Source organism: Eleutherodactylus coqui, chromosome 13, assembly GCF_035609145.1.
Source record: "Eleutherodactylus coqui strain aEleCoq1 chromosome 13, aEleCoq1.hap1, whole genome shotgun sequence".
Lineage (NCBI taxonomy): Eukaryota > Metazoa > Chordata > Amphibia > Anura > Eleutherodactylidae > Eleutherodactylus > Eleutherodactylus coqui.
Genome location: NC_089849.1, coordinates 42,760,560 through 42,788,014, shown reverse-complemented (window position 1 = coordinate 42,788,014; position 27,455 = coordinate 42,760,560). Strand labels below are relative to the sequence as shown.

The 27,455-nt window shown below is 45.6% G+C and overlaps 1 long non-coding RNA gene across 2 annotated transcripts in view; it reads left to right on the top strand.

Annotated features, from left to right (window-relative positions):
• Positions 1–25,365, top strand: part of LOC136588785 (uncharacterized) — a 134,936-nt gene extending 109,571 nt beyond the window's left edge. For both annotated transcript variants that reach the window (XR_010787604.1, XR_010787605.1), the window contains exons 4-6: positions 22,723–22,897; positions 23,067–23,262; positions 25,280–25,365. This is a non-coding gene — a long non-coding RNA (uncharacterized lncRNA). The remainder of the gene's footprint in view (positions 1–22,722; positions 22,898–23,066; positions 23,263–25,279) is intronic.
• Positions 25,366–27,455: the final 2,090 nt, after the last annotated feature.

Here is a 27,455-nt window from a genome sequence, read left to right as displayed (position 1 = left end):
CTGACCATCGTTGGCATGGAAAGAAAACTTCCTGCCGTGAAGGATGTGGCGTACCACCTACACCGCACTCCGCCCTACTCCACCTGCCAGTGCCAATGCTGCCTCCAACTCATCCTGTAGCCCAAACAAAAAAATATCCAACCCTATCTTGTTTAGATGTATCCCATCTCCCCTAAGCATACTCCAGTCTCTACTCCCTAGCTCCCAATGGCATATTGCCACTCCCCTTAAGGACAAACAAACTTGGATATCTTAAAATTAACCGCCCTTCTCGCCCTGTCTATCGCCTCTGGATCTCTAGCCTCTCTCCAAACCCTCCTCACTATATCCGACAACACCATATTCGCCCTATCGAAAACCCCTAAAACGTACCAAATCTGCTTCATCAGGGCTGAGAGTTCGCCCACTTTCACCTTTTACTAGATCGTTTCCACCGGCATGGATAAGAAGGACATTCCTAGGGGTCTACCTGCTGATCCTTTAAAACTTCTTGCAGCAGCCTGGATCACTGTAGACCTCTGATCCCGTGCCACCGTACCACGGCATTCTTCAATCCTAAGTTCTTCCTGATGGGTCGCACGCTCGCTCTCTTCTCCGCCCAGTAAGTAAACGAGTGTCCGACCAGCCAAATGTTCCATTCTACCCCAGCTGTAACAAAAAACAGGCAAAAACATCCCCCCATAACCAACCCAAAACCTTTCTCACTACCCAGGATTGAACAATTAAACAACCCTCGAATTTGGGCGCATAAACGACCGATACACGTCTGATTTCCATCTACCCAGATGTTTTACTTCCTCTGCATTCAAACCATACTTATATGCCGTTGTCGCCGCTCCGATCCTGAACAGGTGAGTTACAAACTCTTTAGGATCCGAACCTAATTTCGTAACACAACAATGCAGGACCACCGCATACTGGTAGGTCGTAACTGGAAATCGCGATTCATGGACCAACAGCTGGCCCTCCCTGAATGCTGCACTAAAAACGTGCGCAAAAGCCCTACCGGGCACCACTCCGACTCCAGAGCCTTTATGCTCAACCACTCACCACTGCCGAATATGTCCGTTTTGGACTTCCTCACGTATACCTTTGCTATACCATCCTTGACCAAGACATCCTTGAACCTTAAAGGGGTTGTCCCGCACCGAAACGGGGTTTTTTTTTTTTTTTTAACCCCCCCCCCGTTCGGCGCGAGACAACCCCGATGCAGGGATTAAAAAAACAACCCGCACAGCGCTTACCTGAATCCCGGCGGTCCGGCGTCTTCATACTTACCTGCTGAAGATGGCCGCCGGGATCCTCTGTCTCCGTGGACCGCAGGGCTTCTGTGCGGTCCATTGCCGATTCCAGCCTCCTGATTGGCTGGAATCGGCACGTGACGGGGCGGAGCTACACGGAGCCGGCATTCTACACGAGCGGCCCCATAGAAGACTGCAGAAGACCCGGACTGCGCAAGCGCGGCTAATTTGGCCATCGGAGGGCGAAAATTAGTCGGCACCATGGAGACGAGGACGCCAGCAACGGAGCAGGTAAGTATAAAACTTTTTATAACTTCTGTATGGCTCATAATTAATGCACAATGTACATTACAAAGTGCATTATTATGGCCATACAGAAGTGTATAGACCCACTTGCTGCCGCGGGACAACCCCTTTAAACTTCCTGACTTAAACTTAAACTGATACCAGCTCACCCACTGTTATTGCTGTGAAAAATACCAACAAAAAACCAACGTGGAAAAGCAAAGTCTCAGGAGCTTTCTTCTCCTATTTCCCATAATGAAAAAGGGCATTGTACACCCTCGACATCCGCTGTCGGGTATAACACCCTGAATGACCTCATCTGAAAAGGAGAAGGAGTGTCAGCTGCTCCATTTTGACATCCTGGAACATGCTTAGAGCTAAATTTCACATTGTACTACAGGCACCACAACACCAAATGTCACAATATAGCCAGAGCCAGAGGCAAGGAGGCAGACTGCTTGTTAATCACCCGAACCATCATCTTGTTGTCCGACCAAAAACATATGCTCCTGTCCGCCATCTCTGAACCCCATACCTCCATCGTCACCACTATGGGAAAAATCTCTAGTAGCGCAATGTTCTTGACCCATTTTTTTCTCGAACCATGACCTTGGCTAGGGAGACCTGCACCAATGATCTCCAAAAATGACTCCAAAACCAACAGCTCCCGCCGCATTCAAAAACAAGCGCAGATCGTCGTTCGAGACCCCCTCCTTTTGACAGATCACTTGCCCATTGAATATTAGTAGAAAAACCTTCCACACTTGCAAATCTGCCTGCATTGCTTTCGTTACACGTATAAAATGATGCAGCTCTCTCGTCCCTTTCATTGCTAGCGATAAGCACCTCGAGAAGGCCCGGCCAATGGGGATAACTGTGCACGCTAAATTTAGCAGGCCCAGTAAAACCTAAATTTGGTGTAGCGTCGCCTTACGGCGGCTGCCCACTGCCTCAACTGTCTGTCGCAACCGCGCTTCCTTCTCGACTATGTTTTCTGAGTCGATCCTTATGCCCAAGAAAACCAGGCAAGATAACGGACCAACTGTTTTCTCTTCGTACAACGGGACCGACTTTGTCCATTAAAACCTGAAAAGATGATAATAAAAACTCAGACTGGCGAATCCTTCACTCCGACAAACAAAAAATCATCCAAATAGTGGATGACCGATGTGATGGCCGTCTCGTATGTAAGCATCCATTCCAAAAAGGAATGGAAGAGTTCAGAATAATAACACAAGATGGAGCACCCCATCAGTAAACACATATCCACGAAAAACTGCCCTTTCACCCTGCAACCCAACAAATGGTGACAGTCGGGATGCATGTGCAATAAACGGAAAGCCGATTTGATGTCTGCCTTCACCAGACAGGCTCCCTCATCCAACTGACGAACCAGAAATACTGCACGATCAAAAGAGGTATAGGACACTGCCACTTGCTGTTTTGAAATGCCATCGTTCACTGATTTGCCTGCCGGAAAAGATTAGTGGTGAATCAGTCTTAACTTCCCTGATTCCTTCTTTGGTACCAAGCCCAAAAGAGAAAAACGCAAATTTCTGTAAGGCAGCTTCTGAAAAAAGCCTGCCATACGTCCCGTCCCAACCTCTTTCAATAACCTCTTTTACCAAACCAATGTTATCTAAAGCTCATTTTAAATTTATACTTAATAACAGCGACGTTCTTGGAAAAAAGGGTATAACTAAACTCTCCGCAAAGCTCTGCCTAAGCAGGCTTGACTCTTGTTTCTTGTGGTACCTGTCGAACCACGGTTCCAGGTAGCTGCTTCTCACCAAGGTTCGTTGATGTACCGGGTACCCCAGCTGCAGCATTCGCGCATTGTTTACGGAAACAGCGTACTGCTGCGTGTGTTCCCCCACACCCCGAGCATTCGTGTCTAAATTTACACATGCATTGAATCGACAATGGCCCCCGATGAACAAAAATTAATTGGATCCAGACATCAATCACCTTTGTTGCCCAGCTCATCGACCCATCGCCTGAAATCTTCATCGTAACGCCTCCATGCCCATCCAGCGTGCAATTTGTACGTGCTGATACTGATATATACCATAAGCTTCTGGGCCTTTATGCCTGCAACCAACTGCCAAAAGTTTAGGCCACCCGCGGCTTCTTGTCCGCTCCCCGTTCCGAAAAATGCTCTTTGTCCACCGCGACGTGTTCGATCTACAACAAAGACCAAATATCCACATACACTCCATTCTTAATTTTTTCAATTGTCTCCTCCGCCAGCCCTACACCCAGGGGGGCGACACCACAAAATACCACAGTCAGCGTACTTCAAACTGCCACAAACCAACTCTTCGCCCCACGGGCTCGCAACCTCTGGCGAGCCACTGGATGCATGAGAAACACCTTTTCTATCGGGCAGGCCCACGCCTCCTGGATAAGTATAGGATATTGGAAGCCCTTATTTATGCTCAAAACGATTTACTGCCATAAAAATCAGCGTCACTACCATTGTTAACCGACATCACACTTTACGAAACACTACAGCATGTCAACTCACCAGCCCTTCCGTCCTCTGGCTCTGCCAAGGGTTGAATCTGCCTGGATGCCGATGACTGGCGACTGTCTTGACGACGTACTGAGTGCTGTTCCTTATGCCACTCCTGAGAAGCACCTTGGATCCTGTCCCACCCTTGCCCAACCCGACCCATGGGCCGAAGGTACCAATTTTTCTCCACCTCTACGACAAAAATCCCGCCCCTCTCTCGACAATCCTGATTAAAATGGTGACGGCAACTGATGGAGCTGTTTACCGGAAGGCCATCCCTGACGCCTGCCATGGCCACTGCCGTAGCCCGCCTCTCACTCTCTCCTTCTCTGCTATTTTACTCGACATCGCCTGTCATCCTCTTCTTAAAAAGATGAAGAAGACTCGGGGTCCATGCGCCATGCAGTCAAATCTGCTCCCCAGAGCCACATGGAGTGTGTGCAGCCGTCGTTACTCTGCCCAGCTCTTCAGCTGCGTGGGACGCCCTCCCCACCCCCGCACCATATTCACTGGCTGCTTCTACTGTCTTGCCTCTCTCTGCCGGTGCACAACGCACCCCGACCCCAGCACCTGTTGCCAGCGCCTCTGCTCCTCCACTTATCTTCTGACAGGCTCTTTTCCACGACTGCCCGCTGCCGCTCCTGGACTCTGCTTTTTCTCTCCTCTCCGCAGCCGGGCTAGGACTCAGATGCGTCAGGGGATTCCGCCACCTCTGCAGCCTTCCCTGCACCTCTCCTGATTTCTTCAGTCTGTGCTCCACTGCCTTCTCCCGCTGCAACCACTGGACGCCGCACCTCCTCCAACACCTCTTCCAGCTACCGATGACCCTCGCTGGACACTGCTGCCCGAATCTGGGATAACAGGTTCTCTCCATTCTTTCTTCTCCATGCTGCAATCTTGCGTCTTCTTCTTTCTTCTCTTCTTCTTTATCCACGAATGGCACGCTCCTGCTCTTCCTTTCTCCTGCCTAACTCATCCCTCAATCCATCCTCCTCTTGGTCGCCCAATCCTATCTCCTTCTAACCGCGCCCCCCCCAGTCTTTAGCAGCTTCATTATGCATGTTGCTGCTATACAGGAGAACAATTTTTAGTGACTGAGATGTTAGAACTTTCTTTGGGTGTTTTAGGGTCATAGATTCTGAAAATTAGGTTTGCTTATCAAGATATGACATATGTCCATATAAATGTGTACACATATTGTATTGTACATGTAATGACAATCAATCAAAAGCTGAAGATAAATCCCAAGAAGCCTAGAACGCAAACAAAACAAGTTTCTTCATTGAGACATGTCGATTAAACAACATTTTTGTGATTTCTTGCGATGAGCTGTTCCTGGACATTCGCACTGGATGTTTCCCATCGTCCTCAGTCCTGTTCTTCCACAGTCCTTATTTCCTGGTGAAATCGTTCACCCTGTTCATCACTTACATCACCAAGACAATCTGGAAATCCATCCAAAATGACTGCAGGTCCTGCAATCTGAGGCTCATGTTACACCCAAGTGTGCAGAACCAGAAGTGAGCGTATTCTCCACAAGTTCACCAGAGTTTGTGACCTTCTAGTTCCCAAGGAAATGCTTTACAACCCTACAAAACAACGACCACACCTCAAAGTGTCCACTGAATCTTGGATACATTGGTCTTTCACGAGTTTCTGGATTTGTAGTCCATCGCATTGACCTGCTTTTAGCTTCTCCATCCTCATCGCAGGAAATGTTCTACATTTGTAGCTGAAACACGTTCCATTTCTCTTCAATGTCTTCACACATTGTTTCATCAAACCAAACTCGATGTGCAGGGGTGGCAATATGTACCATATGTACTAATAGTAAGCTGGTGGAAAATAAAGTACATATAACAAAAATAGATAATGACATCAGGGATATCCCAAAAACTGGAACTCCTAGAGCACAAAAATACCCCAAAAAGGATCTAAAATTCCAGGCACCATGACATTTTTTTAATTCCCCAGTGTAATCAGTGGCCACTATAGAAAAGCAATAGAGTTCATGTAATGTCAGCAATAGATCCACCATTTAGACCCATAGATTATCGTCCAATTTTCATTATAACGATGAAGAGTGAGCGATGGTTTTGCTTTTAAAGATGGACGTTTTAACCTAACGAAAATCATTGGAAAATGGACGCAGCGGCCGGGCTTTTCAGTCGTATTATCGCTGTGTAGTGTTTGCATTGAACGAAAAATAAACGATAATTGAGCAATAGTTTGGTTGAACACCAGGTGGGCCTGTTAAAAATGATGCTTTGTCCCCCCGCCAGCCAATCGCTGGGCCTGTAGCCTGTTGAATGTACACCCCGCCAAACCATTAAAAACTCCCCTCAAATCGCTGGACGACTGAATATTGTCATTTTAACCAAACGAGAAGCAAACAGACGAACAACGGTTTTTAAGCGGATTGAACGACAACGATGAGCGAATCATTAACGAAAACAGCACGACGGGCGCAAGATAGACTCAACGGTTATCGCTAAGACGATGGCTTTTGAGCGAATTTGAGCAACCATCGGGCTGTATTCACACATGGTGTTCTTTAAACCACATTAACACACATGCTGTCTTTAACAATACAGACACATGTGCTCCGTACACATGGCATTGTCCTTAACATTTCATTGGCATCCTATGTATTACAATTACCCCGGAGCTTTGCATTTCAGACATTATTACAGATGGCAAGAGGATTCATCACCACCAGTTTTCTTTGCACTAAACATACTATTTTAAAGCTGATTAAAACAGACTATTTCAACCAAAACAATCTTTCAACAAGCGGAATGTAACCTACAGATAATTATTTTAGCCAATCGATGACAAACTACCATCATCTGTAACGGAATTGGCCATGATCAAAATTTTCATCTGATGGTTGCCAGTTCATAAACTGACTTTTGGCAAAAGAACATCCCCAAATGTTTCCCAAATGAGTGTTTGTCCTTCTCCCTGAGTCATGAATCGGTATGGCCAGTTTGAGCAACTCCAACAGCCAATAATGGATTAAAATGTGTATGGCTGTATTGGTGTAAAGATCTTTCACCAGTAGAGATGAGCGAGCGTACTCGCTAAGGCAAACTATTCGAGCGAGTAGTACCTTATGCGAGTACCTGCTCGCTCGTCTCAAAAGATTCGGGTGCCGGCGGGGGAGAGCGGTAAGTTGCGGGGGGGAGAGAGAGATCTCCCCCTTCCTCCCCGCTCTCGCCCGCTGTCAACCGAATCTTTTGAGACAAGCTGGCAAGTACTCGCATAAGGTACTACTAGCTCGAATAGTTTGCCTTAGTGAGTATGCTCGCTCATCTCTATTCACCAGACATTCGTTCACTCAATGGTTCATTAATCACCCTTCTTCTATCTTAGGGCTCTTTCACACGGGCGCTGTCCCCGTACTGGTTCGGAGCGCACAGAAAGCGCTTCTATAGGAAACAATTGTTTCCTATAGAAGTGTTCAGATGCATGATTTGTAGCAGCGCAAAGCACTCGCATTTCTCAAAGATAGGACATACGGGTGCTATGCCCATACCTAGCTCCGTGGTTCGCGCAAAGATAGGACCTGTCCTATCTTTGCTGCGTGTTTTCAATAGACTCCTATGGGAGCTGGAAAGCACGCAGCTCGCACGACGGATCATGTGAACAGGCTACTTCAAGCAGCTTGAATTAACTCATTCATGTGATGTTTACAGCTGTATAGCTGCGATCTTTGCTTGTGGCTATACAGCGCGCCCACAACGCTCGTCTAAAAGAGCCCTTATGTGTATGGATACCTTTTAAAATAAAGCTTGTTGGGCCAGCAACTATCTTTCCATTCCCTCCTCAATGTACATTAACCATTTCCAATCCAATTTGTATCCTGGTTTTCCTAGGGGTCTTACTCTTTTTTGCTGCTATACAATGGCGCTATATGCTGGCTAAAGCCAGTACTGCATGAGGTGACACGTTGGATAGGCTTTGACAGTAGAGAGGCTGGCAATATACAGTAAGAGAACCCCGACTGGCGTCTTCCAACATCGGAGCTGTACAGCCTTAAATCATAATGCCTTTAAATGTCAGACAGTGGATTGGAAAGGGTTAATCCTTAATGACATGGCCTATTTTGGGCTTAAGAACGCAACGATTTTTGGCGGATTTTCATTTCCTTTTTTCAAAAGCCATAACGTTTTTATTTTTCCGTCGACGCGGCCGCATGAGGGCTTGTTATTTGCATGCCGAACTGTAGTTTTTATTGGTACCATTTTTGAGTACATAGACTATATTGTAAAACTTTTATTAATTTTTTTACCATAGCAGGGAGAGTAAACGCATCAATTCTGCCATAGCTTTTGTGGGGTTTTTTACAGCGTTAATCATGCAGCATAAATGACAATACATTTTTTCTGCGGATCGCTACGATTACAACAATACCAAAATTCTTTTTTTTTTTGTTAGGTTTTTCCACTTTTCCGCAATAAAAAAACCCTTTTTTAGAAATTATTTTTTTCTTAATCACTGTATTCAAAGTCCTATAACTTTTTTTTATTTTTCCATGGACGGAGGGCTTGTTTTTTGCGAGATGAGCTGTAGTTTTTATTGGTTCCATTTTGGGAGTAGCTACGGCTTTTTTGGTCACTTTTATTTTGCTTTTTGGGTGCAAAATAAAAAAAATAAGCATTTTGCCTCTGTTTTTTAGGGGGTTTTTTACACTTTTTGCCATGCAGGATAAAAAGCTTGTTCAATTTATTATTACGGATACGATGATACCAAATATGTGGGATTTTAATTTTTTTATGCTAATATGGGAAAAGGCACAAAAAAGGGTGTTTTTTTTTTTTACTTGTACAATAGCTGCTATGATCACTATGGTAAAGCACTGTAGGACTTCTGTCCTGCAATGCCTTATAGCTTGTATTAGCGATCATAGGCACTGGCAATGCAAGATGCCTGTAGCTGGCGTCCTGTTGCCATGGCAACCCGCCGGGCTCTCTGCGATTATATCGCAAGAGTCCGATGACGTCACAAAGGGAGTGCGCTCCCTCTGTGAACCCTTTACATGCTGCAATCTACATAGATTGTGGCAGGGAAGGGGATAATAGCGGGGGTCCCTGCTCCGATGCACCCCTGCTGTTGCAGAGGGAGGCTGGCTATTGGTGACAGCCGGCTCCTGCTGCTGGATAGCGCAGGATCTCTTATGATCTCGCGATGACACAGGGCATAACTGTACGTCCTGTTGCGCTAAGTACCCATCTGCCAGGACGTACACTTACCCCCTGTGGTGGGAAGGGGTTAAACACTCAGCAGCGCATATGTTCTGAATGGGGAGGGGGCAGTGAGTCACTACCAAGTAGTAGCTTATTTCCTCTAAAACTGAAGGATCAGGCATATTGAAATACAACTTCCTAATCCACTCCTTCAACATCCGATGGGAGACCTGAAATCAACCTGTTCATCTGACAGTAACCTAATGCAGAGCCGTAATTTGAAGCTTCTGGGCCCCAATACAAAACCTGTAACAGGGCCCCCAACTATAATGGTTTATTCATAGTACTGGGCCCCCTATATGGAGAAGAGAGGCCTTATGGACCCCCTAAGGCTCCTGAGCCCGGGTGCGACCGCATCCCCTATAGTTATGCCAGTGATGTAATGTGTATGATCAGCTTAAGCCCACCACAACGTATGACGTAATTGTATATCATAGGTCCTTCAGGAACGGTTTTGGGGGGCTGAAGAGCTGACCTCACTCTATGCCAAGTTGCTGTCAGCTGTTGCTAATAGCCAGTTGTGATTGGAGGTGGGTCCAGTTGGAGCTGCTTAACTGCTTAGACACCCCATTGACTATAATGGGGTCCGTCCTTTTTTTCCCTCATTGTCCAACTTTGGGACAGAAAAAAAAGCGCTGCATGCTATGCTTTTTCTTCCAGTATTTTTAGCAAGAAGGAACTATAATAAATAAGATAAAGTGGGAAGACCTGCTAGTAAGCAGCTCCTGATACACATGGGTTGTAACATCGCATAAGCTGCTCAGTGGATCGTGTTTGTCTTCTTCGCAGGCGTCTGTGTCCTAGCAATGTAATGAAGTGGATTAGACCGTGTACACAGCTCTAGGATGTCCTGGATGAGGATTTCTAGCCCCGGTAACAACAAGAAGGGTTACTTAGACAAGAGCACACATCTTGAGGGTGGTCAGTCGGTATCAGTAGTGACTTAATTTAGTGATGGTATTTAGGGACAAAATTATTATCCTTTATTTTAGGAGTTTTTGCCAGTAGCAAATTTTCTCTGTTTGATGGTCCCAGGGCATTGCACTTGATCAGAGTTATCAACCTACAGGAATTGTGGTTTTTCGGCTGGTTTTGATCAGTGCTGTTCCCTGTGGGTCCTCTGATCACTAGTGCAGCTTCACGTAGGGTAACCCCGGACACATGACATACGCTGAGGAGCTGGGAGGGTAAAGGGTTGGCTTGTCACGGCACCACTTACCAGAGGGACACACGTTGCCAAGGCCAGGGCAGCGCTGGGCTTCTTCTGGACACCCCCGACATGGGAATGCCCAATAAACAAGGTAACAGGTGCAGAGGAATTTGTCACGTGTGATGCGACCATTACGATACCCCCCGGCATGACCATCAGCGGGGTGAATAAATGAGCCACAGACAATTTAAGTACCTCAGGTGCCCGAGAACGGTCAGGACTTGGAATTAACTTTACTGTAAACTTCACTTTAGTAATAAAAGGCATAAATTCAAATGATATACTAGTGCAGGTAAGACAGAGCATTTGAGGTCAGGGAGGAAACTCAGGATGACACCGGTCCTGCAGTCCACGTTATCTGTCAGACACCGCTCCTGGGGTAGGGTCACTCCACAGACACTCAGACAGAACAGTACCTCCACCGGCGGTCCCGGATTCCAGAACACGCGGGTGTGTAAGACAAACGATTGCGTACCTCTGCACTAGGCCTTGACAGACTAGACTTGCTCTCTGCTCACTCTCTCTCTTTGGGGCTCACTTACAGTTTGAACTGAAGACACGCATTTCGGGAAAACCTCTCCTCTTCTTCCATTTTCAACACATGAGGGCTTAAGGTACCCCCATGTGCCTCTGCAGTCTCTAGCAGCTTTAGAAGATGGGACCCCTTTCCGCTCTCAAGCACACACATTTATACCTTCTCTCATGCCATGTGACAGGTAAGAATTGATAACATTCATAGGCAGACAGCTCATACTTTGCCGACATTAACCATCACATGTTGCAGCTGTGCAATACACATAACAGAATGACAAGACATTTTCCACAGTGCATCAAGACAAGATATTACATGTATGACATTATGGAGGGGGCCAGGAAAGCATGTACTGGGCCACTAAACCAGCAAATCATCTGGTATTACTTCAATTAGTAACCTGGACCTTTTTATGGTTTTTTTTTTTTTGCATTTTGTTCATCTTGTATGTCCTATCAGCCCCTTTTTATATACATTTTTCAACAAAAGCTATGTTTTAGGGGTGTCCCCAGTCATTGTGTATTATACATGGTTTATAGAATCATAGAATGGTAGAGCTGGAAGGGACCTCCAGCATCATCGGGTGCAACACCCTGCTCAGTGCAGGATTTACTAAATCATCCCAGACAGATATTTGTCCAGCCTTTGTTTGAACACTTCCATTGAAGGGGAACTCACCACCTCCCGTGGCAACCTGTTCCACTCATTCATCACCCTCACTGTCAGAAAGTTTTTTCTAATATCTAATTTGTGTCTCCTCCCTTTCAGTTTCATCCCATTGCTTCTAGCCTTTCCTTGTGCAAATGAGAATAGGGCTGATCCCTCTGCACTGTGACAGCCCTTCAGATATTTGTAGACAGCTAGTAAGTCACCTCTCAGCCTTCTTTTTTGCAAGCTAAGCATTCCCAGATCCTTTAACTGTTTCTCATAGGACATGATTTGCAGACCGCTCACCATCTTGGTAACTCTTCTCTGAACTTGTTCCAGTTTGTCTGTGTCTTTTTTAAAGTGTGGTGCCCAGAACTGGACACTGTATTCCAGATGAGGTCTGACTAAGGAAGAGTAGAGGGGGATAATTTCCTCACGTGATCTAGACTCTATGCTTCTCTTAATACATGTTTTGCCTTTTTGGCTGCTGCATCACATTGTTGACTCATGTTCAGTCTATGATCTATTAGTATACCCAAGTATTTTTCACATATGCCGCTGCTTAGCCCAATTCCTCCCATTCTGTATGTGTTTTTCTTCTACATAGGTTCTTCAAAACATATGTAGAGTTATGAGAAGGATTATCTCCAGGCAGTTCTCATAGGTAGCGTTCTCACCACCATATAGTAACCCATGATGCATTATACTGTAAGGCTTAACTGGGTGCTCAGTTCCCCACTAGTCTCTAGGCCAGTGATTCCCAACTGGGGTGCCACAAGAAGCTCCCAGTGGTGCAGCGGGATTCCCAGTGGGCCGCCCGACTGCCTATCCCCGCTGCTACATAGTGTAGCTGCTAAACTCTCAGGGGAAGGCCGTAGCAACTTCAGGTATGTGCCCTCCTCTGTGGACGGCATAAGGATGCTCAGTACAGGCGGTGCTAACAAGGTAACGGGCAGCGTTATTATGCTGTATCTATGTGCCGAGCTCAGTTCTGTAAGGCAACATTTGTTGCAGCATTCATTGAGCGCCACTATTTTTCTGCAATATTGGGGAGAAAGGGGTATGATATGATATTGTACCTGGGCTGGTGACGTTTATACGCAAAGGTTGCTTTTTAATCCCAGTCCGGCCTTGGCTGGAAGGAGAGAGATATTTTTTTACATTTTTTTTTGCAGAGGTGACGCAAGTCGAAAAAGGTTGGGAAACCTTGTTCTAGGCCAGTGATGGCGAACCTTTTAGAGACCGAGTGCCCAAACTGCAACCCAAAACCCACTTATTTACCGCAAAGTGCCAACACGTCAGGGGGCAGGGCATATCACGACGTATGATTTTACCCTGTCATTATAAAAAGGACAGGGCCGTTTCAAAATAGGCAGCCTGCAGATTATGACTGCTTTTTGGATGTGGAAATACTGCAGAACGTTCTCAGCGGAAAATACTGTGGAAAATTCTTCAGCATTTCCACATCCAAAAAGCAGTCAAAATCTGCACCCGGTCTATTTTGAAACAGCCCTGCCCATTTCCGCCACATGTAAGCATACCCCAGCGGTAATAGCGACACCCCAGGAATAATATTGACATCCCACAGCGGCCTCAGTATAATAGTGACCCCTCCCTAGCAGTAATATTAGTAATACCCCCCAGCGGCCCCAAGTAGTAATAATAGTGACACTCCCCCAGCGACCCCCAGCAGTAATAATAGTGACCCCCCCCCCAGCAGTAATAATGCCCCCCAGCGATACTCCAGCAGTATAAATCCCCCCCAGCGGTAATATTGCTCCCCCCAGCAATAATAATGCCCCCCCAGCGATCCCCCACCAGTAATAATGCCGATCCCCCACCAGTAATAATGCCCCCACCAGCAATAATGCCACCCCTAGCGATCCCCTGCAGCAGTAATAATGCCCCCCCCCAGCAGTAATAATGCCCCCCAGCGGTCCCCCAGCAGTGATAATGCGCCCCCAGTGGTCCCTTTAGCAGTGATAATGCCCCCCCCCAAGGTCTCCCAGCAGTGATAATGCCCCCCCCCCCAACGGTCCCCCAGCAGTGATAATGCCCCCCACCCACCCCCAGCGGTCCCGCAGCAGTGATAATGCCCGCCCCCCAACGGTCCCCCAGCAGTAATAATGCCTCCCCTCCCCCAGCGGTCCCCACCAGTGATAATGCTCCCCCTCCCCCAGCAGTGATAATGCCCGCCCCCGGGACCCACATACTTACCCCTCCTCTTTGTGGAAGCTCCGCTCCTCTTCTGTCTGATCGCTGGTGCACACTGACGTCAGTGTGCTGCCGGATGCCTCCTCCCTCTGCTCTCGCGGTACCAAATAGGAGACGTCGGGGGACAGGGGAGGAGGATCCCGGCTGCGCACTGACGTCACAGTGTACGCAGATAGCAGCGCTGATGAGTGAATGCCTACAGGGGAGCCGCGGCCCCTGCAGGCATTCACTAGTGGTGAGCGGCCGATGGTGATGTGTGCCAGCAGGGAGGGCTCTGCGTGCCGCCTCTGGCACGCGTGCCATAGGTACGCCACCACAGTTCTAGGCTCATATCAATTTTAGCAGATGAGCGGTGATTGCTGCTTGCTGGAACTTCTGGATTGTTCTGGCTCTGAGAAGTCTCCCAGACCAGCATTACAATATTAGGAGAGTCAATAATTGTGCGGAAAGTTTTCTAGTGGTGTGAAGGCTGTTAATGGCTGAGTGTTTGCAAACACCTACAAGTGTGCACTGGACCCCCACAAAGTCTACTGTTCAGCACTTATCTTCTTCACACACCACCCAGCATGATCTCGTCTCCAGGAGGGTCTGATGGAGTGCACAATTAATGATCCCATTACTAATTACCTGTGATTCCAGGAGGGGAGGGGGCTGCGTACATACAAGCACAGCTTCCTGTCCTGCATCTACATTGCAATCCACACGGGTTTAACTCGCAGCACACCTCAGGGTTCTTCAAACCAAACCGAAAAGGGGACTAATAAGTCCAACGGGTGCACGCCAGCAATGTGGGGGTCAGAGCCTCAGAAGACCCCCCAAAGTGTATCACAGTATCTCACAAAAAGGTTCGTGGCAGCATCCAGGGCGTAATGCAAAAATAAATAATTTATTCCTCCAAGAACATGCTACGTTTCAACCCTCATGGGGTCTTTCTCAAGCATAGGGATATCATTCACAAAAATGTGAATGATATCCCTATGCTTGAGAAAGACCCCATGAGGGTCGAAACGTAGCATGTTCTTGGAGGAATAAATTATTTATTTTTGCATTACGCCCTGGATGCTGCCACAAACCTTTTTGTGAGATACTGCATCTACATTGCTCCATTATTGCCCTATAGCCACATTCTCTAAGGCCCTCCATGCACTTGCTGGATTCCATATTTCACGACACCAGGCTGTCAACTCTGCCATACAAGGGTGATCAATAACAATCAGTGTGCAGTACAGATTCTGATGGGAATGTACTTGGTCAGGGAGCGCTCACACAATGTTATTTAATACGCCGTGTCATTACGTTTAGGGTTCCTTGACTGCTGCAGAAAACAGCGCTGAGCCCCTGAACCGAAACGGATGGAGCTGTTCACTTGTATTGTGAAACGGACACAGATTTGATGTCCGTTTTAGAAGGTTTCCGTTCATTTCCCTTTTACTTGAAATACAGAGTAGTGTAGTTGACTGTTGTTCTATATTCCATATAAGGGTGGCTACCCACTAGCGTTTTTTTTCCCTGCGAAATTCGCAGCATTTTTTTCTCTGCAGGGGTCTATGGGACTTGTAATGTTAAAATCGCGATCGCGCAAAATCAGAACCCGTTCAGGGGTTCTGTCACAGCGCTGTTTTCTGCAGCAGTCAAGGAACCTCTAAACAGAATCCCACAGGGTATTAACCCTTTTCCAATCCAATTTGTATCCTGATTTTCCTAGGGGGATTACTCTTTTTCTGCCGTTATACAACAGCGCTATATGCTGGATAAAGCCAGTACTGCATGAGGTGACACGTTGGATAGGCTCCGACAACAGAGAGGCTGGCAATATACAGTAAGAGAACCCCGACGGACGTCTTTTAACATCGGAGCTGTACAGCCTTAAATCATTGTCTTCAGACGTCAGACAGTGGATTGGAAAGGGTTAAATAACGCTGTGTGGACGCTCCTTTAGTCAGTAAGGGTGCTTTCACAAATATGCTAGCAGCACACATTTTCTTGAAATTGCCGAGCTGACTCGGACATTAGCGCTGTTACACAAGCCTTAACCGCGCTCATGTAACAGCATCAGGTGGTTTCACATGCGGTCTTTCTGCTGCAGCTATCTTCATTGACCAAATCCGCAGCTAAATGGTGCGAATTTGGCCGCGTTTTTAGTTGCGGATCTGCTGCAGATTTGAACCCTTGTATTTCATGGGTTGAAATCTGCAGCATAAATAGACCTGCTACACATTTTGAAACCATAGTGTTTTTCATAAATTTTGCGGATTTGTTGCGGAAACTTTCCGCACTCTGTGAAGATTTCTAAAACACGGTTTGTACTGTAAATCCTGTGGAATTTCCGATGCGATTCTGGTAGCAGAAGTTCTGCAGCATTTCCACTAAGTGGGAAGAGGAACCATTTCCTTATACAGCGCAGTGTCCGTGTTCAGCAGGTTCATCATCGAGAGAACTGACCAGTCTCTATATACACTGCATGACGCTACCTAGGGCATGTGTTTAGATGAAATATTGACAGCAGAATAGAAGGCTTCTTTATCCAGAGAGTACATTACGGGACTATAGAGGAGATGGAATAATAGTTCTGCAATTGAATATCTACATTTTAATCCAATAAGGACCAAGCGCTGATGGTTAATATACGATGCGGGATTAAAGCTCCTATAATCTGGCAGGATTGGTTCAATGACAGCCGAGGACCCAGAGGAGAAGACAGAAGCAGGTTTTAACCAGAAGGCTGTGACATATCCCACTGTGTAAGCATACAGTGGTATACATCATAAGCTTCCATTGTTGAGAAAATTGTATACCGCACTGTATGTTTTTACTGTATCTGTCTGCCTGGGAAAGTATAAGCGGGTTTTGGAGCGGTTCGGCCGCCTGCATACCGTTGCGGCTTTCTCTCCCCATAGAGAGGAGTGAGGGCGCAACGAAAAAAAAAAAAGAATTGACATGCTGCAGCTGTCAGTTTTGCTCCTCATCGCTGGTTCCCGGTTGGCTTTGCTGCGACAGATTGGCCGCCCCGTGTGGACGAGATTTTTGCAAAATCCCGTCCACATGGCTGGCTAATCCCGGGATTAGGAGCCGCGGGCGGATTTGCCACACAGAAATTGCACACAGAATTTCCGTGGCAAATCTTTCTCCGTGTGAACCCAACCTGAGGGTTTTGACAGGCGAAAGTATCTGCAAATACGCCCACCGCAACTGATCACATTTGCGCATGAACAAGCTTTTGAGATGGCAATAATCAGGCTGGCATGAGCGTGTCAGCGCATAGTAATGTAATTTTTGCACTCGCAGTGCCAGTTCACGCGCCCCTGATACTCCCTTTCCGTGGAATAAAATGGCTATTTAAAGCCAGATAAGGGCTGGCTGCCTCCTTTTCCTGCATTGTCCGCAGCGTCGCACCCCTCCTCTTGATTTTTTTAACCTGCCGTGGAATTCTATGCCAGCTTTCTGCGTAACGCTCAGAAAGATAAGAAACTCACTTATGAGAACAAACCCATTGAAATCAATGGGTTCGCTTCGTCACACTTTGCGGGCGGGCGCTCGTAAAAACGTGCGCGATTATGTTCACCTGTTTAAGCTCTAACTGGAATGCCGCTGTAAGATACAAAGATACCAAAAGTGATTAAAGGAAAATACTAAACATTGAATGTAAAACATACAACATCAAACTATCCACTTATGACTTGAGGTAAAGGGATTGCCCCTTGCTGAAAAACTCTGTCCATGTATTTGTCCCCCACACTGGTCCCAAACTACATATGTGTCACAAGTCTGCATTATACTGCCGCCATAGCAGACGTGCGGTGCCTTGTTGTCTTGTGTGGTCAGGGTCAGTATTCAGATTCATTTATTTCATTTGTTGAACATTTTCAGCCCAGTAAAACAAAGTTTGCCCTTGACAGCCGATGGGACAGCCTGCCACTTCCTGTGAGATAAGTGCTCAGGGACCAGATTGGAAAAATGTCTTTATTTAGGCTCTGTGCACATTGAAGCTGTTCACGTTCCATTGGGTTTCTGCTATTTGCCGGCACAAATATTTTAGGCTACATGTCAGTCAAAAATGCAGGAGGGCCAACAGAAACAGACCACAAGGGGATTGAAAATAGATCCGCCATAGCTGTCAAGGCTCCATAAAGAGCAAACAGAGGATAAAAAGGATGAAACAAGCATTCTAATTCAATCTAAAGTAAAATGTACACACAGTACTAAATAATAATGATCATTTGTCCCAGACGTACAGTTTGTCTTCAAATGCCTCGTAAGACATGCTGTATATTGCCAGTTACTAGCTCTCTACATTTACGATGCTTCTGAGTATTGTGAGGCCGTTCACACCAGGATTTAAGCATCCGTATATTGCCTACATTTTTATACAAAAATAGTATAAAAACTTATAGCTTCATGTACCCGTAGGCTAGAGTGGATCAAGCGCAGTTAAAATATGCATACTTTTGACCATCCTTTACCTCCCATACATTTCAGTGTCTGCGAGTGCTGTCCTATACGCAATGAAGACGCTGAGGTCAGAGGTCAGAGGTCAAAGACTCCACCACCGACGGGTCGGTGCTGAAGGCTGAGTGAGTGCAATGCCTATAGGGATGCTACCCAGCCAGAGGCCAACACAAGGGAGTGGGGTCACTATTACTACTGGGACTACTGTGGGGCTCATTTATTACTACTGGGATCAATATAGGGGACTTGATTACTACTGGGGCCACCAATATAGGTGACACTTAGCACTAAGGGTACTATAGGGGATAATTATTACTGGGGCCACTATGGGGACCCTATTAATACTGGGACCACTATGGGAGTCATTATTACTACCGGGGTCACTTATTACTACTGGGGTCAATATAGGGGACACTATGATTACAGGAGTTCAAAAGAGGGACACTATTATTACTGGGGCCACCAATATAGGTGATACTTAGTACTGAGGTTACTATAGGGGACAATTCCTACTGGGGTCGCTATGGGTACCCTTTTAATACTGGGACCACTGGGGTCACTATTACTACTACTGGGGTCACTATTACTACTGGGGTTATTTATTTCTACTGGGGTCAATATAGGGGACACTATTATTACCGGGGCCACCAATATAGGTGACACTTAGCACTGAGAGTACTGTAATAGGGGATAATTATTACTGGGGCCACTATGGGGACCCTATTAATACTGGGACCACTATGGGAGTCATTATTACTACCGGGGTCACTTATTACTACTGGGGTCAATATAGGGGACACTATGATTACAGGAGTTCAAAAGAGGGACACTATTATTACTGGGGCCACCAATATAGGTGATACTTAGTACTGAGGTTACTATAGGGGACAATTCCTACTGGGGTCGCTATGGGTACCCTTTTAATACTGGGACCACTGGGGTCACTATTACTACTGGGGTTATTTATTTCTACTGGGGTCAATATAGGGGACACTATTATTACCGGGGCCACCAATATAGGTGACACTTAGCACCAAGGTTACTATAGGGGACAATTACTACTGGGGTCACTATGGGGACTCTATTAATACTGGGGCCACTATAGGAGGCATTATTACTACTGGGGGTCACTATTACTACTGGCATCACTTATTATTGGGGTCACTATTACTGCGGCAGACACTATTACTACAGTGCCCACTATGGGGGTCACTATCGCTATAAATGTATATGCGGATCCTAATGTGAGCAGCCCCTTGGGAAATGTTATGTGTTATGTATATGTCTTCAGTCCAGAGCGCAGGGCTGTAATGTGAGTCGCAGCTGTAGAAATGGACAAGAATAGGACATGCCGGGAGTTTTTTCACGTGTTCCATATGAAAAATCAGAATGATCGACGCCTTGAAAAAGTTTTTGTTTTATGTACCGAAATAAGACGTCAGCTGACACTTTTCATACATTGTCAGTCGTTATTTGTGCTGTCACACCTGTTGGGTTTTCACTGCAGCAAAATTCAGAAACTTAGGGCGCCTACCCACTTGCGATTTATTTTCCTGTGATGTTTTGCGTTTTTTCTCAAGAGCAATTAGTATAGAATGTGTTCTTGTCCATCTGGGTTTTTTCCCCCGTTTTGTGGGTTTTTTTCACATAGGAACTGTCAGTCGCATATGTGTCCTTATTTTTCTCTTAATGCACCCATGATTGTCAATGGAGGGCTGCAAAAAACGCCGTGAAAAACGCGCGAAAACGCCGCGTTTTTCACGCGCGAAAATCGGCAACGCAAGTGGGTAGGCGCCCTTATACCATATAATTATTCCGGGTGTAAGCTAATCTGCAGCCCATACATGGCTCACATCTCCATTTTCTGCAGCGTTTTCTATGTATCTTGTAGATTTTACATCTGAAATTTCATCACGGCCTTCAGTGCTTTGTGAAAATCCATAACACAATCTGCAGCAAATCTGCTCTATAGGGAAACATGGGAGAGTTAAAAAAAGCAAGACGCCGTAAGGCCTGTTTCACATGGGCCACAACATCTTTTGGGTTTTAAAATGTATCAAAACACATTTGTCAACTGTAATTCTAAAAAATATTTTGGCCGCTTTTATATTTTATGTCCGGCGTCCCTTGTTCTGTATATGGAAGCTACACAACCAAGTCCCATTAGTAATGGTGTGAGTGACGCTAATGAATCCCCTGCAGGTCGCTATGTAATTGGGTTTGTTTCTCTGTATGGTGGCAGATTGTTCTGGGGTCTGGAAGAGGAGGGGTGGTGATTAGCTTAAGCTGATAAATACTGATTGCCCCATTAGGTTAGCAAACAGCGAGCAGGGTGTAGAAGGGGTGGGAGAGGACCCCACAGCAAGTATATATTGCCGGTCACTGTCAGCTGGGCTTCACACCATACAATATCACCATGAAGCTGCTGGTATCGCTTCTTCTCTCGCTCCTGCCCTACGCACACGGCTACATTTGGGCCTGGATGTTATCAATGCCATATAACAATCCTGAAGATGCAGCTGGACTTTCAAGAAGCCCTACAACCAAGGGGACCATGGTACGTATTAGCCTTGACCTCCTCTAGAAATCCCTAGACTTGTTCTTCTACTATATGGGTACACCCGTGTGCTGCGCAGTTTCTACAGCAGAAAATCTGCTGCTGATTTTGGTGCGGATCCATCTCAGAATCCGTATGTGATATTGGTGGACATAGGCATCCTGCACACGGGCAGGTCAGACCCCGCATGCAGAATTCCCGCAGAGGAGTTCAACCCGGTGCCCAGCTAGTGACCCCTGTGTACCTGCCTGGTGGCGTTTTCTGTGCTGCGGATGTGCCGGCCGGCACTGCGTCATGCATGCGCAACCGGCGCTCGGCAATGACGTGGATCCCTCGACACATCCTCAGTGCTCACTGTGGAAGTGCCACAGGACGGACGGCTTCCATTGACTTCAATGGAACTTGTCTGTGTGTAGCCCACACAAAATGTATTTTGTGCATCAGTGTGAGGGCTCATGCCCACGGCCGTATGCCTATAACCCTGTGGTCTCCCCGGGCATATGCTCTGCGGGCAGAGAATGTGTATGACACTGCACATACCTACGAGTCACACAGACATGTTTTTTTATTACATATGGACAGCGTATTATATGCAGCCCATACAAGTGTACAGGGGACACACTTTGCGCGTATGCAGAGATATAGGGCACGCTGCAAATTATTTCTCATGCGTATTAATACGTAGTGTGCACACGCCGGTGTGCATGGGTCAGTGAAAGCCGATTGACTTTCATTGACTCCATTCACCACGTAACATGCGTGCATGATAGGCCGTGAAAACACGGTCATGAATTTACACTAGCGTTTTCTCAGCAGATCTTGTTTTACAAAAAATGGAACTGTGGAAAACTGAACTGACCATTTTTGGCAGATTCTTGAAAAAACAGAAAGTATGTTTTCCGTCATGTTCCGTTTTTCAGCATTTTAAACAGATGGGTTTTTTTGCCCTGCTTCACCTGTTTATTTACATCTCCCTTCTATTATTTTTTGCTATCTCTGCATGTCTCCTGGCCTCTCCGCAGGCTCAAACAAAACCCGATAAATGGATTGCTTTCCGTTTGTTTTTTTTAGTCTCCCTTTAACGACAATGTAAAGAAAAGTAACCGTTTTTGTTCCATTTTTTTGAACTGGAAACTAAAGCGCAACAGTCTGCTCGTTTGCTCAGAGTGGAGGATGCAGAAGACAAGCGGGGTGGCCCCACTTGTTTTCTGCATGGAGCGCCCAGCTGTTATACAGCCGAGCGCTCTGTGCCGGGTATGGAGAACACAGCTGGACCGCTCTGTTTTTCATCCCCAGCCTGTGATCATGGAATGGGATAAAGCTGAAACAATAGTATATCAGCTGTATCCCGCTGTGAATCCCTGATAAGGCCCATCGTTGTCTTTCAGAATGCTGAAAAACAACGATTAGCGACGGATTAACAAAAACGGCACAATGCAAGTGTAGTTTCACACGATTATCGCTCAAAATATGTCTTTTTTTGAGCATATGTTAATGCAATTATCTATTGTAAGGTATAAGCTCTGCCTTATCAGCACATCTTATTGTATCTGACCATTGTAAGGTGCTAAAAATGTTTTTCAGAATAGGAAGTTGGCTTCCTGTAATGGTTTCTAGACCTCTTGCATAACATTTTCAAGTTGTAATAAATCCCATAAAGTTTCAATTTCATGAAATTTAGTTAAAGGATAATCTGATTTACAAAGTTACATGTAGTTCGCACCACATAATGTTGTGTTCAAGCTGAGACATTAGTGGCCTACTATTCCTTAAAATCAAGACAATGTATCAAAATACCTGAAATTGTTTCTTTGTTTTTCTCTAGGTAACATGTGATAATGACCGTAGTTGTGGGCGTGGCCTGTTCTGTGATCGCCATTTTGGTTTGTGTGTGGCACTGCGTCACGAAGGTCAATACTGCCGAAAGGATTCTCAGTGCGTCCGAGGTCTGGGCTGCATGTTTGGGCGCTGTCAGCGTGTTATACCAGGGGGACATGAAGGTAAGATCAGTTTTACGTTTTGCAACATTTTTCTTATCGAAGTGGCATTATTAATGTCCAAATATAAGTCATATCTTACAGGCAGAACATGAATGATTGATAAATAATTGATATCACACATTTTTCCGTCTCAAACAAATAATTGATGAATCATTGCTATTTCTGTCAGGTTCCAGATGCCGTCAGGATAAGGATTGCTCTCCCTCTATGTGCTGCGCCAGACACCATGGAGAGATGATCTGCAAGCGCAAACTACCTGCTGGGGGCAGTTGTTATGTTCCAGAAGGGGGGTTGGCATTCAGCATTAATCAGCTCTGTCCCTGTGAAGAAGGACTGGTCTGCAGTTCCACACAGCCGCCTAGAGAGTGAGTACCAGCCATGTAAATAAGGGAGATGGAATACATCCTCCACAGTGCCACCTATTGAAAGGCAGCATTCCTTCGAGTCAAAGTGGGACTTTTTATACAAGTCTTGTTACAATGACTGGGAATCAAAAGCCAAACCAGACTCCATGTACATACAGCTGTTTCCGGGTTATTGCCCATCATCAGTGTACAGTAGGAGTCTGGCTTTTGCTAGTGAGAGGCCTGGGACAGGGGTCAGAAACGCTCTTTTCTCCTTAGGGAGAGCAACTATATACTATAAACTAAGTGAGGAGACTCAAATGGCCACGCACGCTCCTCTGGGTAATATGCAAATAAGGGAGATGGAATAAATCCTCCACAGTGCCACCTATTGAAAGGCAGCATTCCTTTAAGTCAAAGTGGGACTTTTTATACAAGTCTTGTTACAATGACTGGGAATCAAAAGCAAAGCCAGACTGTGGAGGATTTATTCCATCTCCCTTATTTGCATATTACCCAGAGGAGCGTGCGTGGCCATTTGAGTCTCCTCACTTAGTTTATAGTATATAGTTGCTCTCCCTAAGGAGAAAAGAGCGTTTCTGACCCCTACCAGCCATGTAAAACAATTCTATTATGTAGTACCTTCCATAAATTTTCCTGTAAGGCTAATCCAAACTTTAAAGAGAATCTGTGAGGTTGAACATGATATCCAAACTGCTGGCACCATATTATAGAGAAGGAGGAGCTGAGATGATTGATATATAGTTTTATGGGGAAAGAGTCAGTATAACTTGTATTTTATTCATTTACATCACTGCTCATTCTGAGCTGAACAGTCCAATGGGCGGAGCTATCAGTGATCGACAGCTATCTGTCTATAACTATATACAGGGAAGGCTGTCAATCACTGATAGGACCGCCCATTGGACTGTGATTGTGGTTTTTACTGCTACTACACCCAAAAACCTCTGGGACTAGAAAACCACAAGAAGTTTTTCAATGTCCTTTTTTGTTAAATACAGTCTTAAAGGGGTTGTCCCGCGCCGAAACGGGTTTTTTTTTTTTTTAACCCCCCCCCCGTTCGGCGCGAGACAACCCCGATGCAGGGGTTAAAAAAACAACCCGCACAGCGCTTACCTGAATCCCGGCGGTCCGGCGTCTTCATACTCACCTGCTGAAGATGGCCGCCGGGATCCTCTGTCTCCATGGACCGCAGGGCTTCTGATTGGCTGGAATCGGCACGTGACGGGGCGGAGCTACACGGAGCCCCATTCAGAAAAGAAGAAGACCCGGACTGCGCAAGCGCGGCTAATTTGGCCATCGGAGGGCGAAAATTAGTCGGCTCCATGGGAACGAGGACGCCAGCAACGGAGCAGGTAAGTATAAAACTTTTTATAACTTCTGTATGGCTCATAATTAATGCACAATGTATATTACAAAGTGCATTAATATGGCCATACAGAAGTGTATAGACCCACTTGCTGCTGCGGGACAACCCCTTTAACCATCCCAATCCTATAGACAATCGTGGCTATTGCCGGGCTGAGGAGGACGTTGGTTTTCTTTGAATTGTGCAATGCAATGATAGAAGTTGTGCTTTAGGTATAATAAAGTGCATTAGTTTTATGGTGTTTGAATATTTCACTATTGCCCTATATGAACAGAATGATGTAGTAAAGTTGCTGTATACTAGCAGGATACAAGAAGCTTCCATCATCGCAGCTTTTATTTACAGTTCGTTTGACTTATAAACAAACTCCAGTTAAGAATAACACCAATGCGGCAAATATTTCCTTCCAGTCAGGACAATTTATAGTTTCTTCTATTTTTATATGGTATTGTATCATGCAGGTTAGACTTCAGCTCTCAGTTCTGCTAAAGTAAAAAGTAGTTTTCTTGGTCTTAGGTCTTAAAATGCTAAGCTGAGCAAACAAACAATGGCTTTCCCCCGGGGCACAATATTGGCATAGTGACTTTTATGAGCAGGATCCGTTTTGTGGCTTGTTCTACTCACACCCCCTTGTGTTTATTTCCGCAGGAAGGAATTTGTTTACAGTCCCAGCTCAGACTGGAAATGCGTGGCTCCCTCCCCGTGATGCTCCTGCTGTAGGACGCTCCCCGAGACTCTGTAAATAATCTGTATATACAAATTATATGAATAAAGAGCTTTATTGTTTCACTCTAAGTGCCATTCTTATTTAAAATCCCGAGGCCAGCTGGCTATTAGCAGGTGAAAGGCTCCACATACTTAGCTACACGCTTTCTATTTGCCATCTTGCAGAAAGACGGAATCTTCTTCAATCAAATGCAGTCAGGAAATATCAGCAAGGGTTACACTAAATTCCAATGGTTGAAGACTGGTTTTCAGCTTTACTAGTTTACATCCTTGTTGAAGGCTAAGGGCCCATTTAGACAGGTGTATGTGATTTGCAGCCTTGGTGCAACTCAATGCCAATAGATGGTGAAACTGTAGTTAAAACATGGCTTTTAATACGTATGCATTAAAATATCCATAAATATACAGTAATCAAGCTGCCAAAGGCAGTATTAAAATCCTAAACAGGTATGTGGCCATCCGAAATTATTCAGCAACCATAATGTGCAATATACAGAAAGTCATATAGCCACTAATGCCACTAATACATGTCCACCGATGGTACACAAACACAATAGGCATGCAGAAAGGATACAGCATGTATATGTGGTATAGTGTTAGACTATATACAAATAAGGATATAGAAAACAGGAATAGAACAAGGGGGGGCACAATGCTTGCATTGATTCAAAGCCAGTAAAACATGGAAAAAAATGGAACATTCTTGCCGCCATTCAGAGGGTCCGCACCCTGATAATCCTGTAGTATTATAGTGCTTTTCCAAAAATGTAGAGCATTGGTATTGCAGATAAAGTCCTATGATAACAAATAGCAGGGGAATATGGGTGAAGCAGTATTAATAAATGGACTAAGAAAGGGGACAAGGAGGGACAAGTAAGTAAAAAACATGACTATTTCTATAAATAAGCACCAAATTTTGCTGCAAAATTTAAGGGCAAGTTTCTTTTACATGAGAACCACATAAGGCCGCCTGCACACGAGCGTTCCGGATTCCGCTAGCGGATTTTCACGCGCATATGGTACCTAAATGTGCTTGCGGATAGGTGCGGATGCGTGAAAAATCACGCGCGGATATACGCGGATGTGTTGCGGAAAAAAACGCGCAGAAAAACCAGCAGACACCCCTTATTGTAAACCCAACCCCTAGAGAACTGCCCATTCCTTGGAAAACAGCTTAAAAACCAACACCCAGACTCCGTTTTGTCCCTCTTGCTTGTGCGAGCACCGTTAAATTATTCTGGCAACATGCTTTCACCCGGTGAGCAGATGTCTTTGTGGGCATGGTTGATCCATGTAACTTTTTTCGGGCGCTTCTCCAGCGTGACTTTATTTCAGTCACTGCAAAAAAATTCGCAAGAGGAATTCATTACTACAGATTTTGCGTTCTTACATCCTGCATTGGCAAGAAATACTACCTATCTCCCTTTACACATTGCGGGTGTCTGCTGACCAAGGCTATTAACCCAATAAATGCCGCTTCAGTGGCACCAGTGGAAAATACAACTGTTCCCGCAAAAAACAAACAGGGAGGGCTTAGTAACTTGGGTGCATCCTGGCGGCTGATGCACCCGTCTTCCTGCACAAGACGGCCGCAATGCAGGATGGACGTCTTTCCACAGAGCTGGAGGAAAGAACACAAGTCCGGCAATGGAGCCGGTCATGTGCTCTTTTCTGCCAGCGTTGCGGAGAGTCGTCCGTCCTGCAGTGTGACCGTTTTGGTATCGCTGCATCCGTAAAAGTCTGATCTATCAAAGTAATGTATGATTTACCCTGCACGGTGAATGTGGTAAAAAAAAAGAAAGAAAGTACGCCCGAAATGCACTTTTTCGGTCACCCTATTTCCGAGAAAAAATGTAATAAAAGGCGATCAAAAAGTCAACTGTATGCGAAAATGGTACCAACAGAAACGTCAGGACATACCGCACAAAATGAGCCCTCACACAACTGTGTAGCCAAAGAAATAAAAAAGTTATTGCACGCAGAAAATGGACACAGAAAATAATTTCAAAAAATTAAATATCTTAAAAAAAAAAATACAAGTACTACAGCAAAAAAAATACTATATAAGTGTGGTATCGTAGTAATCGTACTGACCCAT